General features: G+C 41.0%; 1 pseudogene; it reads right to left on the reverse strand.

Moving 5' to 3' along the window:
* Positions 1 to 983: 983 nt before the first annotated feature.
* On the reverse strand, positions 984 to 1,760 carry LOC131488737 (cofilin-1-like; annotated as a pseudogene).
* Between the last annotated feature and the right edge of the window lie 10,944 nt (positions 1,761 to 12,704).

Consider the following 12,704-nt stretch of genomic DNA (forward strand, 5'->3'; position numbering starts at 1 on the left):
CATACAGTAGGGACTCTTGTGTATGACCTATTTTGTTCAAAATCATTTCTGATAGTTGACCGCATTGTGTTTTTTCTTTTTTATTACTTCACAGTAACCTGTTGTCATTATCCATTCATTCTCTTGTTGCTAAGTATGTAGGTTGTTTTCATCTTAGGATTGTTACAATTAAAGCTACTGTGTACATTTTGTACAAGTCTTTTTATGAACACATCAGCTTTTTACTTTTTATCTAGGAGTGGCATGGCTAGGTTATTAGGTGAGTGCACATTTAACTTTATTAGAAAGTTTTCCAAAATATTAGAGCTATTGTACAGTTTCAAGAGCAATACGTAAGAGTTTCACTTGCCCCAACATTTGGTATCGTTAGCTTTTGTTTTTGTTTTGTTTTTAATTTTTCACCATTCGTGGGGCACCTGGGTGGCTCAGTCAGTTAAGTGTCCAACTTCAGCTCAGGTCAGAATCTCATGGTTCACGAGTTCCAGCCCCACGTCTGGCTCTGTACTGACAGCTCAGAGCCTGGAGCCTGCTTCGGATTCTGTGTCTCCCTCTCTGCTCCTCTGCCACTCGTGCTCTGTCTCTGTCTCTCTCTCAAAAATAAATAAACATTGAAAAAATTTTAATTTTTTGCCATTCTGATTCAAGTGCAGTGATATTGTATGTGTGTGTGTGTGTGTGTGTGTGTGTGTGTGTGTACGTGGTTTTTGTTTTTTAATTGAAGTCCCTTACTGGTCCTGCCTCCATGAGTGGTGAAGACCAGGGGCAAAGGGAGGTGAACCAGCAGTGCAAGGAGGAGTCATCTCCACAACATTCCATTTATACACAGAACTAAACTGACAAGCACAGAGTCACTATTGCAGTTAGAAGTTGGCAGCACGGGAAAAGGGAGGAACAGGTGGGGAATGGGGTATCGTTAAAAAAAATACAGCCCCCCTCCCAAACTGGGGTGCCTGGGGGGAACTTGGTCTGCTTCAACCCAAGAGGAATCAGAACTGTTTGGGAAGGCCAGAACCGTCAGGGATGGAGGAAGGAGGAAGGTCCAGGGGGTGGGGGGACTGTTTAGCAACTGGGGTGAAGGGATTGCCCTCCCCCTGTTGGGATCCCCCCAGCCCCTCCGGTCTGGCAGGAAGGGGGCAGCCTGCAACCCCCACGGGCAGGTCTGGGGCTGCCAGATGCTCCAGGCAGGGGCTGGAAGGGGCTCACAAAGAAGATGAGGCGCTGCCCCCCAGTTTCTCGGCCAGAGTGCACTGGTCCTTGACCTCCTCGTAGCAGTTTGCTTGTAATTCACCCTTGATCCCTGTCAGCTTCTTCTTGATGGCGTCCTTGGAGCTGGCATAAATCACTTTGGTCTTAAGGGGTGCACATTCAGGTGCCCGGACGATAAACACCAGGTCCTCCTTCTTCTCTCCTTGGTCTGGTAGGGGGCATCACAGAGGGCATAGCGGCAGTCCTTGTCTGGCAGCAACTTGACAAAGGTGGCATAGGGGTCGTCTACGGTCTGGCCCACATCACTCACCAGGATCTCCTTGCCCTCCTCCAGGATGATGTTCTTCTTGTCCTTGCTCAGGCAGAAGAATACCGCCTTCTTGTGCTTCTTCACCTCCTCTGGTGTTGAGGAATTATGAACCTTCATGTCATCGAAGACTTTGATGACACGATCAGAGACTGCCACACCAGGGGCCATGTTTCCGGAAGCGAAAGGGAGATAGCAAGGACAGTCAGAAAAGACGAGAGCCACTGCAGCTGCTGCTGGGATCCCACTGAACCGATATTGTGGTTTTAATTTGCACTTTCTTGTGAGTAATGGTATCAAACATTTTCTTCACATGCTTATGGGCCATTTGGATATCTTCTTTTTTAAGTGTCTATTCAAGTCTTCAGCTATGGGTGTAGGGATGATGTCTTTTTCTCACTGATCCATCAGAATTGTATATTTTTTAAGGATATGAGAGCTTTGTCATGTATTATGTAATATACATGTATTATGAATTATATTATGAATATTTCTCTCCCATCTATTTGCTCCCTCTTTTACTGGTGCTTTGTGATGAGTAGTTTTTAACTTTGATAAAGCCCAATTTATCATTTCTTTGTTGTTGTTGTTGTTGTTGTTGCTTAATGCTTAATATCTTCACCTACACTAAGGTCACAAAGACATCCTCCGAAGTTTTCCTGCAATGTTTCAAAACCACAGTCCAATGTTTTCCCTCAGCCCTCACATTCAGATCTATGATCTAGCTCATATTAACTTTTGTATACAGTGTGAGGTAGGTGTCAATGTTCACTTCTTTTTCCATTGGACATCTAGTAGTTTGAATGCCATTTATTAAAAACACCTTCCTTTCTTTCCATTGAATTTCACGGATATTTCACTGCCGAAATAATTAGTTTTTCTTTCCACCAAAACAGAGAAAATAAATTACTTTGTTAAACAGTCATGCAATTCAGCACAAAAGGTCCTTCACAGGGCACAGAGAGAAGAAAATATTTAGGTCACCTTAGGGATATAAACAAACTGGATCTCATGTTAGCTTTTGCAATCAAAGCCAGCTTCACGAGGTGCCTGGCTAGCTCAGGTGGTACAGCACACAACTCCTGATCTTGGGGTTGTTAGTCTGAGCCCCACGTTGAATGTAGAGATTTAAAAATAAAAAAAAATTAATGTTTAAAAAAAGCCAGCTTCATTGCTCCTTCCCTCATTTCTTTGCAACCACTTCATGTTCACACCAGGGCAAAGAATGCCCAACTGCTATTTTGATTATGTGGATTCCCTGGTCAAAACAGTTATTTCCAGATACACCTGGTAACTTTGTTTCTAAATGGAATTGACTTGAAAATCTCTTCTGTTTGTTTCTGGAGTGGCACACACCCATTTCAGCTGCAATAGTGTGTGGTAGGAAAAATTCTAATTTGGGAAATTGGGCACAAGTCCTTCCCCGGATGGGCACCGTGGGTGACCTTGGGTTCTTCCCTGCTCTTGGAGTCCCCATCTGTCAAATGAAGGTGTTAGACAGTTGATTTAAAAACCTTGGGTTCTGACATTCTGAGATTCAGAGAGGGCTTTGTCCTGATTAACTGCCACTGCTTCATCATCCTTTAGTGTGTTTCATAGGAGAGAAAAGAGTGCAGGGTTTTCCCCACCACGTCCTTCATTCAGCTACCCAATCTAATTAACTCCAATTAAAATTTGTAGTTTTAATTAGTTTGTCTGATACATTTTTTAAAATCCTCATAAATGTAAATCTTTGCTGCCCCTCCCCCCTTTCTCAGGCTTGGTAGCTGTCTTGCTCCTTTCAATTTGAGCTCCTTTTACTCATTCATGCCACTTTTGATTCATTATCTTTTGTTCCTGTTCATTGATTGTCTTTTTTTTTCCCCTTTTTCTCCTTGCAGTGATAACACATTACTTAAATAGAATTTTAGAAAGAGAGTCACAAAGATTTTAAATTACCTAGAAACCATTTCATTCATGGAGCATTCAGTATCTTTAAAGGACTTTGAGCCCAGTTGATATATGTCAGCATCCCAGACACATGTTTTAAAACGTCCCAGCCTGTATATCATACATCATCCTCTGGTGACCAGCTAAAGCGGACACCTAAATCATGAGATCTGAGGAAACTCCTCAGACCTAGATATATTTCCCATGGAAGCACACGCTGGCTTGGTTTTGTACACTTCGTGTTTGTTTATTTCCACCTTCTTGTACTTACAACAAAATAAATTTATTAGGACTTTAAGTATCATGAGGGTGAGGGTTTTTGTCTGCTTTTGACACTTCTGTGTTCCCAGCACCTAAAACAATGCTAACACACATAGTAGATGCCTAATATATACTTGTTAAACAAATTAATAAATTTATAAATCCTTAATGAACAAATTAAATTAGCTGAATTGTACTGTGTAATTTGTTATTTTATGTCATAAGTCTTAACTTCTATCATTAAGGATTTATTGTGACCAAATACCTTGAGCACTTATGATGTATCAGCTACTACGCTCAAGGTCTTGATAGGCATTCCTTTACCTGCTGCTCAAAACAATTTTATGAGGGAATATTATTATTTCCATTTTTAAATTATTAAGTTCAGGTTTAGAAAGGATAAATAACTTACTGAAGGTATCAGGGTAGAATCCAAGATAACTGGCAGAATCCAACTTATGACTCAATTACAAAAAAAAAAAAATCAGAAAAATTTAGACATCAAGAAAAGAGGAAAATAAATTAGACCACCATAACACAGCTACAATGAGAATTATATCATAATTCAGCCTATCTTTTCTTCTCATGAATTTTTGGCTTCTTAAAATGATATCAGAAGATAGATCTTTAAGAAGTATGTTCTCTTAGACCTGGAGGTACCTTGTCTTTATATCTATCATTTTAATGGTTGCCTCTGCCATTAATTAGCTATCTATCAGAGCTCCCTAGAACGATGCTAGCTTGGAGAATAATCACTTCTCCTGCCAGGCTAAAATCATTTTCACATAAAAGGCAATAATAATGATTATACTATAAGGACCATTATTGCTGTTCTAACTATTACTAGTAGTAATAGCTAATATACTGGAGGTTTACCATGAGCCAGACATTGTGCTAAGCATTTTAGATGCAGTGCCTTTTGTAGCAAAATAAGTTGTTTTTTTTTTTTTTTTTTTAATTTTAACTAGGATCCATGCCCAACATGGGGCTTGAGCTTAAGAGTCGCTTGCTCTACCTACTGAGCCAGCCAAGGGCCCCAAAGAAAGCTTTTATGAATATACTATGCCTTATTAACAAATTATGCCTTTACCAATTTGTGTGAATCTGTTCATTCTTTCTCACAGGGAAAACTTTGAAAGAAAAAGGAAAAATGGGATGGTAAGACAGAGACCCTAGATAGAACAGTTAGAAGGACAAATTAACCTTCCTCAATTTTGCTGAGACACATAATCAACAAGTTCCTTCTCACGAAGAACTAAGTTAGACAGAAGCTCATATATAAACACCATTTGTCCAACCTTCAAACCACTACATCTTTCTTTTTCTTAAATTTTTTTGACATTTATTTATTTTTGAGACAGAGAGAGACAGAGCATGAACCGGGGAGGGTCAGAGAGAGAAGGAGACACAGAATCCAAAACAGGCTCCAGCCTCTGAGCTGTCAGCACGGAGCCCAATGCGGGGCTCGAACTCACGGACCGCGAGATCATGACCTGAGCCGAAGTTGGACGTTTAATCGACTGAGCCACCCAGGCGCCCCTCAAACCACTACATCTTGTCTTCCTCCATTCTTTCCGTCTGCACTACCATTACCCTACTTCACCCTCTTCCTTCCCATCAAACAGACATTTACAACAGACGTTTACAGCAGATTGTCTTTTAGCTCATCCAAGCATATGACACATATACCCCTGAACTGTAGCTTGGCTTCATTGAGTAACTACCCTAAATTGCCCCCAAAAGCTCCCTACTGCCTACCGCCTAGGGAATCATCCCCAGACTCCTTTCTTCTCTACAGAAGGACAAGGTTCACATCTATTCCTTTTCTTGGATTATCACAAAAGAATGCGATGTTGCAGACTTTTCACCAAGCATGTTTTCCAAATACCCTTCTCAGTATATGCCTACCCACCGCCATGTTTCAGGTCCTATTCTGTTCTTCCAAATAAAGTAAAGGAGTGACAATCCACATTACCATGTTCTGTGTCACGCTTTCCAATCCCGATATATGCTCAGCCTTCGCTCACAGGAGGGGTGAGGCAAAGGGAATGGGGGAGGGGAAGAGCTGGCATTTCTTCAGTGCCAACATCCCTTGAGCGGCAAGGATTATGAGTCAGCCAGCACTATCACTTTTGAAAAACTCGGCTTAACAAGGTCCCAGCTCACACAAATGCCTCACACTCGTGAGATTACAAATTGGAATCCCAGGCAGAGGAATAACAGAGCCCTATTCTTAATCACCGTGCTTAATTATACTTGTCTGCCCTAAGTTCCCCACCTCCTGGATCCAACCTTGTTGCTCCTCCTCCTTGTTGCTTGGTTGTTTTTCTTGGCACCCTGTTTCCAGCCATGATCTCAGCCATTTTGTTATTACAGTCCTGGTTTTCCACTCTGGCAACACACTTGACTTCACTTGGCCCATGGACCTGCTCACTGTGGCACACTGATAATGAGCAGAGATCTTGATTTTCCAGCCCCAAGCACCCCCAAAACAAACAAGCAAGCTATACATCCACCCACTTCCTAATGTACAATAATCCAGATTGTGTCAGATTCTCTTGGGAAAACCAAACCAGGCTTTAAGGAGATTACTGTTAATATTAAATAATATTATGTAGAAGCAGAGAAAGAGGAGTTGACCCTTGACTCTTACATGCTGCATGAGCATCCTTCTGTCATTAGTCATTTCATGCTTCACCTCAAATTCCAAGGACTTTCTCCCCTCCATCTAGGATGTTCTTTTTTTTCAACTTTTTTTTTTTTTATTTATTTATTTTTGGGACAGAGAGAGACAGAGCTGAACGGGGGAGGGGCAGAGAGAGAGGGAAACACAGAATCGGAAGCAGGCTCCAGGCTCTGAGCCGTCAGCACAGAGCCCGACGCGGGGCTCGAACTCACGGACCGCGAGATCGTGACCTGGCTGAAGTCGGACGCTTAAGCGACTGCGCCACCCAGGCGCCCCTCCATCTAGGATGTTCTGATCACTGACTTTCCAACCTTATTTCCTCATTTATTATAGTTTTGTTCCACACCTTTTCCAAAACTGTTTCCCATATGTTGGAAGACAGACTGTGTCTTTTCTTCTATTCACTGGTGAATGTTGGCTAAAAACCAAATGGCTGTTAAAAGGTGTCCAACTCATCACTTTCCATTTTTAGCACTTTTGTCATTTTTATCAAAATGGCCTTTTAATCCCAGTCTGAAATATTTATTAAACATCCCAATTAAGATAATGAATACTTGTAAGAACATTTATGAGAATTTACTATATGCTAGATACCGATGCCAAAGCTTTCCATGTATTAAGACCTGTATTCCTCACAACAGCCCCATGACATAAGGTATTTCCATTATAGCCACTTTACTAATAAGGGTAATAAATAGGTAAATAATAGGTTCTCAAAGCTATTAAGTTACAGAGCTAAGGTCTGAACTCAGTTCATTTTCAAAACCTAGACAATAAACCATCACGCTATAGCTACCTTTCTATCTTTAGCCCACACTTAAAGGAAGACAGATCTTTTTTTTTTTTTTAATGTTGCTAGATGCTGTCATCACAAGGCAATTGAATTAAATACAAAATTAGATAAAAAACTGAAAGGTATATGATCAATCATCAAGTCTAGCTCCCCGCATTTTCCAAACAAAATGAGATAAGATAAAATAAAGTGATATATACAGAGATCATATATTTTTCCAAAATCATGGAGATTATCTGGGATTTGAACCCTGATTCCCTGACTCCAGTGCTTATTTCACACCATCCCCAAAGAACCAAATGTACCCAATCTTTTAAGACAGCTTATCTTTTGATTTCGCTGATTTTGATCCTCAGGTGTTTTTGATCATTGGATCATTTCATCAGGGCAAAACTCCCTGGTCGACCAACACCTTCACTCCTTTTTACTTCTACAAAGCCAAGTTAAAAGAAATTATCCAAGGATAATTAGAAGAATAACATTTTGGAGGTAGCCTGGGTGGCTCAGTCAGTTAAGCGTCCAACTTCAGCTCAGGTCATGATGTCGCGGTTTGTGAGTTTGAGCCCCACGTCGGGCTCTGTGCTGACAGCTCAGAGCTTGGAGCCTGCTTCAGATTCTGTGTCTCCCTCTCTCTTTGCCCCTCCCATGCTCATGCTCTGTCTCTGTCTCTCAATAATGAATAAACATTAAAAAAAAATTTTTTTAAAGAATAACATTTTTTTAGCCAATCAAGAGAGAAAAAAAGTAAATTGGTCTTAATTACACATATCATAAACCAAACTATGAACCTAGTCATACTGTAAACATTAAAAAAAATGTGATGATGGGGTGCCTGGCTGGCTTGGTTGGTAGAGCATGTGGCTCTTGATCCCAGGGTTGTGGTTTTGAGCCTCACGTTGAGTGTAGAGGTTACTTAAAAATAAAATAAAATAATAAAAATTGTCCTCTGGAGAGGGTGATGAAACTGTCATTCATTAATATGGTATATATTTTAATTTTCCTCCTGTCTGAAATATTCCATTCCTCAGCAAGGCATTTTCCACACTGTAATCAAACCTTTGATTCTTCCCTGCTAATTTCTTCTCCTTGGTTTCCTTTTAAATTCCTCTCCTCTGGGCAGCCTTCTCCAGCACCCACCATGCCACTAGTATGTCAGGCACCCCTCTATGTAATTCCATAGAGTCATGGACTTACCTCCTGGTATAGTATGTATAGCAGGGCACCTAGTATTTGTCTGTGTTCTCCCCAGAACACTAAAATAGTTAAAGTTATACTGTGTCTTATGTCCCCATACTTAGATCCCCAATGCATAAGCACTGTGAGTTTGCACCAAGCTATACCCTACTCAGCTGGCTTTCTTATGACCAACATCATTCATTGGCAAGAGCTCTGGTGACCATGGACTGGAACAACCATAAGAGGCCTCCAAGGAACATAACTCATCATCTTAGTCTTAGGTGTCCAACAGTCCTTCCCAGAGCTATCTTCTCTATCCCACAAAATCTCTCCAAGAACATTAAGATGGTGATGCTCAGTCTTCTATATTCTTAAACACACACTAAATTCTAGAATTTGCAACCTAACTTGAAGATTATATTTTGTTCACAGGTATCTACTAAATCTTCAGCCCCTTTTCAGTGCCCTTTCATTACTGCATAGAACACTTGACTACGTTACTCCTTTCACTTAACAGAGATCCCTTGTGTTCCTGTAAATATGCCATTTCCATGCCATACTACCCTTTTTTGCCTTACAGCAAATGGGACGCACCTATGTACAACCTTGCACAAAGCCTTCAGCTCAAATCTCCATCTACTGTATGCCAAGTAGGAATACACATCCTCCGTTGCTTCTAACACAAACACATCATATAAAATTTGACAGCTGGCCCAATACTGAAAAATTTGCCTGACATCTATGTACCATAGCTGATCTTTTGAAATCCAGAGTCCCAAGAGGACTCTTCCCACCTGTACTTCTTTGACCATTAATGAAAACCATTTCACCATGGCCCTTTAGAACTCAGGAGTTCATACCTTCCTCAAACAGTTTTATTTTATTTTATTTATTTTAAGTTTTTATTTATTTATTTTGGGAGAGAGAAAGAGAGGAAGCATGAACAGGGGTGGGGCAGAGAGAGAGAGGGAGAGAGAGAGAATCCCAAGTCGCTCTGCACTGTCAGCGTGGAGCCCCACAAGGGGCTCGAACTCTCAAACCGTGAGATCATGACCTGAGCCCAAATCCAGTTGGATGCGTAACTGACTGAGTCACCCAGTTGTAATAGCATAACTATAAGTGGTCTCTGAATAAGGAGTTCTTGACTTTCCATCCTACCAAATTATTCCTTAGCAGCCCCATTACCATAAAGGTTCCCATTTATGATAGCATATTTTATCAGCTACTAATTTGCTTTTGGGAAAGAAGAAGGTATTGAAGAAAGAAACCACAGAAAGTTACCTCTTTGTTTGGAGGCTCAGGGCAATCATTCTGATCCTGTTTTGTGGGTCTTTCCAAAGGTCATGATACATGGCTTTGACTCCATTTTTCTTAAGGGAGCCAAATGAACACGTGAAACAGAAAGATTTAGCTAATACAATTAATTAGAAAGAGATGTCAGGGGACCATATGGGATTTATTTACTTCACATTATAAGGCCTAAACCCATATGATGATTCTTTGTCACTCAATATGCATGTGGGGGGGAATCATGAGAAGAAGGCAGGTGTGCAGGTGGGCAGGTGGTGGGTGGGCCCACAGTTCTTAACATTCAACTCTTCCTAACCAAGAACTAGATTTCATCTTTTTCAAAAAGAAAAAGGAAAAGGAAACACACGTACACACACACAGAAGCCATCCAGTGTCTTAGTCCCTAAATCCAAGGCAGACTAGCAGATTAACTGCATTTATTTGTTTGTAAACGAATAGTTTTAGAAAGAGAGAGGGAGAGCTCCTGCATGCCGTGCAAGCAGGTACGTGGCAGAGGGAGAGAGAATCTCAAGCAGGCTTCATGCCCTGTACGGATCCCACAACCCTGAGATCATGACCTCAACCGAAATCAAGTCAGACGCTTAATCCCCTGAGCCAACCAGGTGCCCCTAACTGCATGTCTTAACCAATAATCGACCTATACACATACTTTCCATCACTCTGTCTCTTACTATCCCTTCTACATTTTTTTCTGTCATGAAAACAGACTCAATTTTACAAAAGTTAAATTTAACAACAACAAAAAATGCAACAAGCAACATATTTAAGTGGCAAAAATGATAAGCAGAAGGAAAGAAAAAGCTCTTCATTTTTGTAGCACTATTTTCCAATCCTTTATTCTAACATTTCTCATATAGAATTGTCAAATAAATATAATGTAATAGCTTGCCCACTGGTGTTTGATAAATCATGGATTGTAATGAACATGAAATGTTTCATAATGGCATGAGGAACTGAACTCAGTGCTGAACAATTATTAAGAATTGGATAATCCAGATGTAGAGAGTATCTACAGGGGAGGAAAAGAACTTTACTCACCAGTGGGACAATGTTGTGTGCCGCTCTCAGCCCCTCACTAACCAGTACTGTGGCTGGACTAGTCTTCGTGCTTCTCAGTATGACTGCAAGATGTCCTCAGTGATAACCATTAGGAAATTGGTGTGTCAGGGGGAGGAGGCTTGATTACTTACAAGTCCTGGAGTGCAGAAGTCACAGTTGAGGGCAAACGCGGGGAGCGGGGTAGAGTCTGGGGTCTGCCTTCATCAGAGTCAAGGGTGCTCATGGGCTCTCTCTTTATTTGTGAATTTAAAACAGAAGAGCGGGAATTAGAAGCTCGGGAAGAGGGAGGGAAAAAAAAAAAAAAACCCAACTACCAGCAGTTCAAAGGTCAGATTTCAAAATCAGCAAGATCTCTAAAGCAAAAGAGCCTGGCATGGAGGGGCAGGCAGCATGCTCTTCTGGTTTTGTAGCTGTCCAAGTGTTTATCTGAGATAGCCGTCTTTGAAGTGGATGCCTGAGCAATCAAAGCTTAAATCGGGCACTTGCGTTCCAAAAAAAAAAAAAAAACCAACTGTCACAGTTGACACAACAGACAGATTAGTCCAGGTACAGAAGTAGGAATGGTTTTAGAATCTGTCTTTTCCATCCAATTTGATCTCAGTGGTACATTCTTTTCTGTCAAGGAAAAAATAACTTAAGATCTTTTCTACTTTTATTTTCCTACCCCAATACCTCTAGTGAATGATTCAGATCCTTTGGGTTCCTGGTGACCATCCATTAAATGGAGGTTACAAAGAAATGTGAATAAATAAAAGGGAAACCTGGAGGACACATTTATCACAGCTCAATTAAAAGTCTTATTTAGTGGGAAACAGGGGCACCTGGGTGGCTCAGTCGGTTAAGCGTCTGACTACGGCTCAGGTTTTGATCTCACAGTTGTGAGTTTGAGCCCTGGGGCATCGGGTTCTGTGCTGACAGCTCAGGGCCTGGAGCCTGCTTCACATTCTGTATCTCCCTCTCTTTCTCTACCCCTCCCTCCATGCTCGCTCTATCTCTCTCTCTCTCAAAAATTAAAAAAAAAATTAAATTTTTTCAAGTCTTATTTAATAGGAGATAAAGCTATTTCATTAAGACCACTTCATTAATTATTGATAAAATATAAATAATGTGGGAAAACATGGGGATAACTTGGGAAACACTGAGTGACTAGTTATACTTGCTAATGGCAACAAACTTTCTGATAGGAAAATGTCATCTGAAATGTTACCATTTAAAACTCAGTAATAAAAACAAAAACTAATAGGACCTTTAAGGCAATACCAAAGAGTCAGGGGAATAAATGTCATCTGTGTGCAGGAAACACACATCTATCATTTAATTTGGTTTTGCTTCAAGGCTAGCCCTTAAAAGACTGAAAAGCCCCTAATCATAATCTCTGAGTCTATTTAGGAAGCCACTGTTCTTCAGTAATTTCCTATTATATGGCAGGTGCTGTTGGTATTTTTGAGAAGCCATAGCCTCCAGAAAAACTCGGGTAAACACATTCATTTCCTTAATCAGTTTGTGTTCACTGAGCACGTAGTATGGGCCAAGCATTTGCAGGTCTCTGAGGGGCTGAGAAAAGTGGCAACTGTGACAAAAAAGGTCAAGTGGGACTCAGTTGTACACACTCTTTTTTAAAATTTTTTAATATTTATCTATTTTTGAGACACAGAGACAGAGCATGAGTGGGGGAGGGGCAGAGAGAGAAGGAGACACAGAATCTGAAGCAGGCTCCAGACTCTGAGCTGTCAGCACAGAGCCCAACGCGGGGCTCCAACTTTCCATTTAATTTATAGCAAAGCCTTTCCTTATAAGCCATGTGTAAGGGGCTGAGGGAGAGGGGAAATGGGTTGGTGGTAATGGATTTGTGTATGAGAAAGGGAAAGAGAAGGGAACTGGTTTTTTTAGTGACCTACAACTGACATTCTGTTTCTCTAATTTCATCCTCACAACCACCACAGACAGCAGCAGACTCTCCCCTACAACTGTCCTCT

The sequence above is a fragment of the Neofelis nebulosa genome, chromosome 10, assembly GCF_028018385.1.
Source record: "Neofelis nebulosa isolate mNeoNeb1 chromosome 10, mNeoNeb1.pri, whole genome shotgun sequence".
Taxonomy (NCBI): domain Eukaryota; kingdom Metazoa; phylum Chordata; class Mammalia; order Carnivora; family Felidae; genus Neofelis; species Neofelis nebulosa.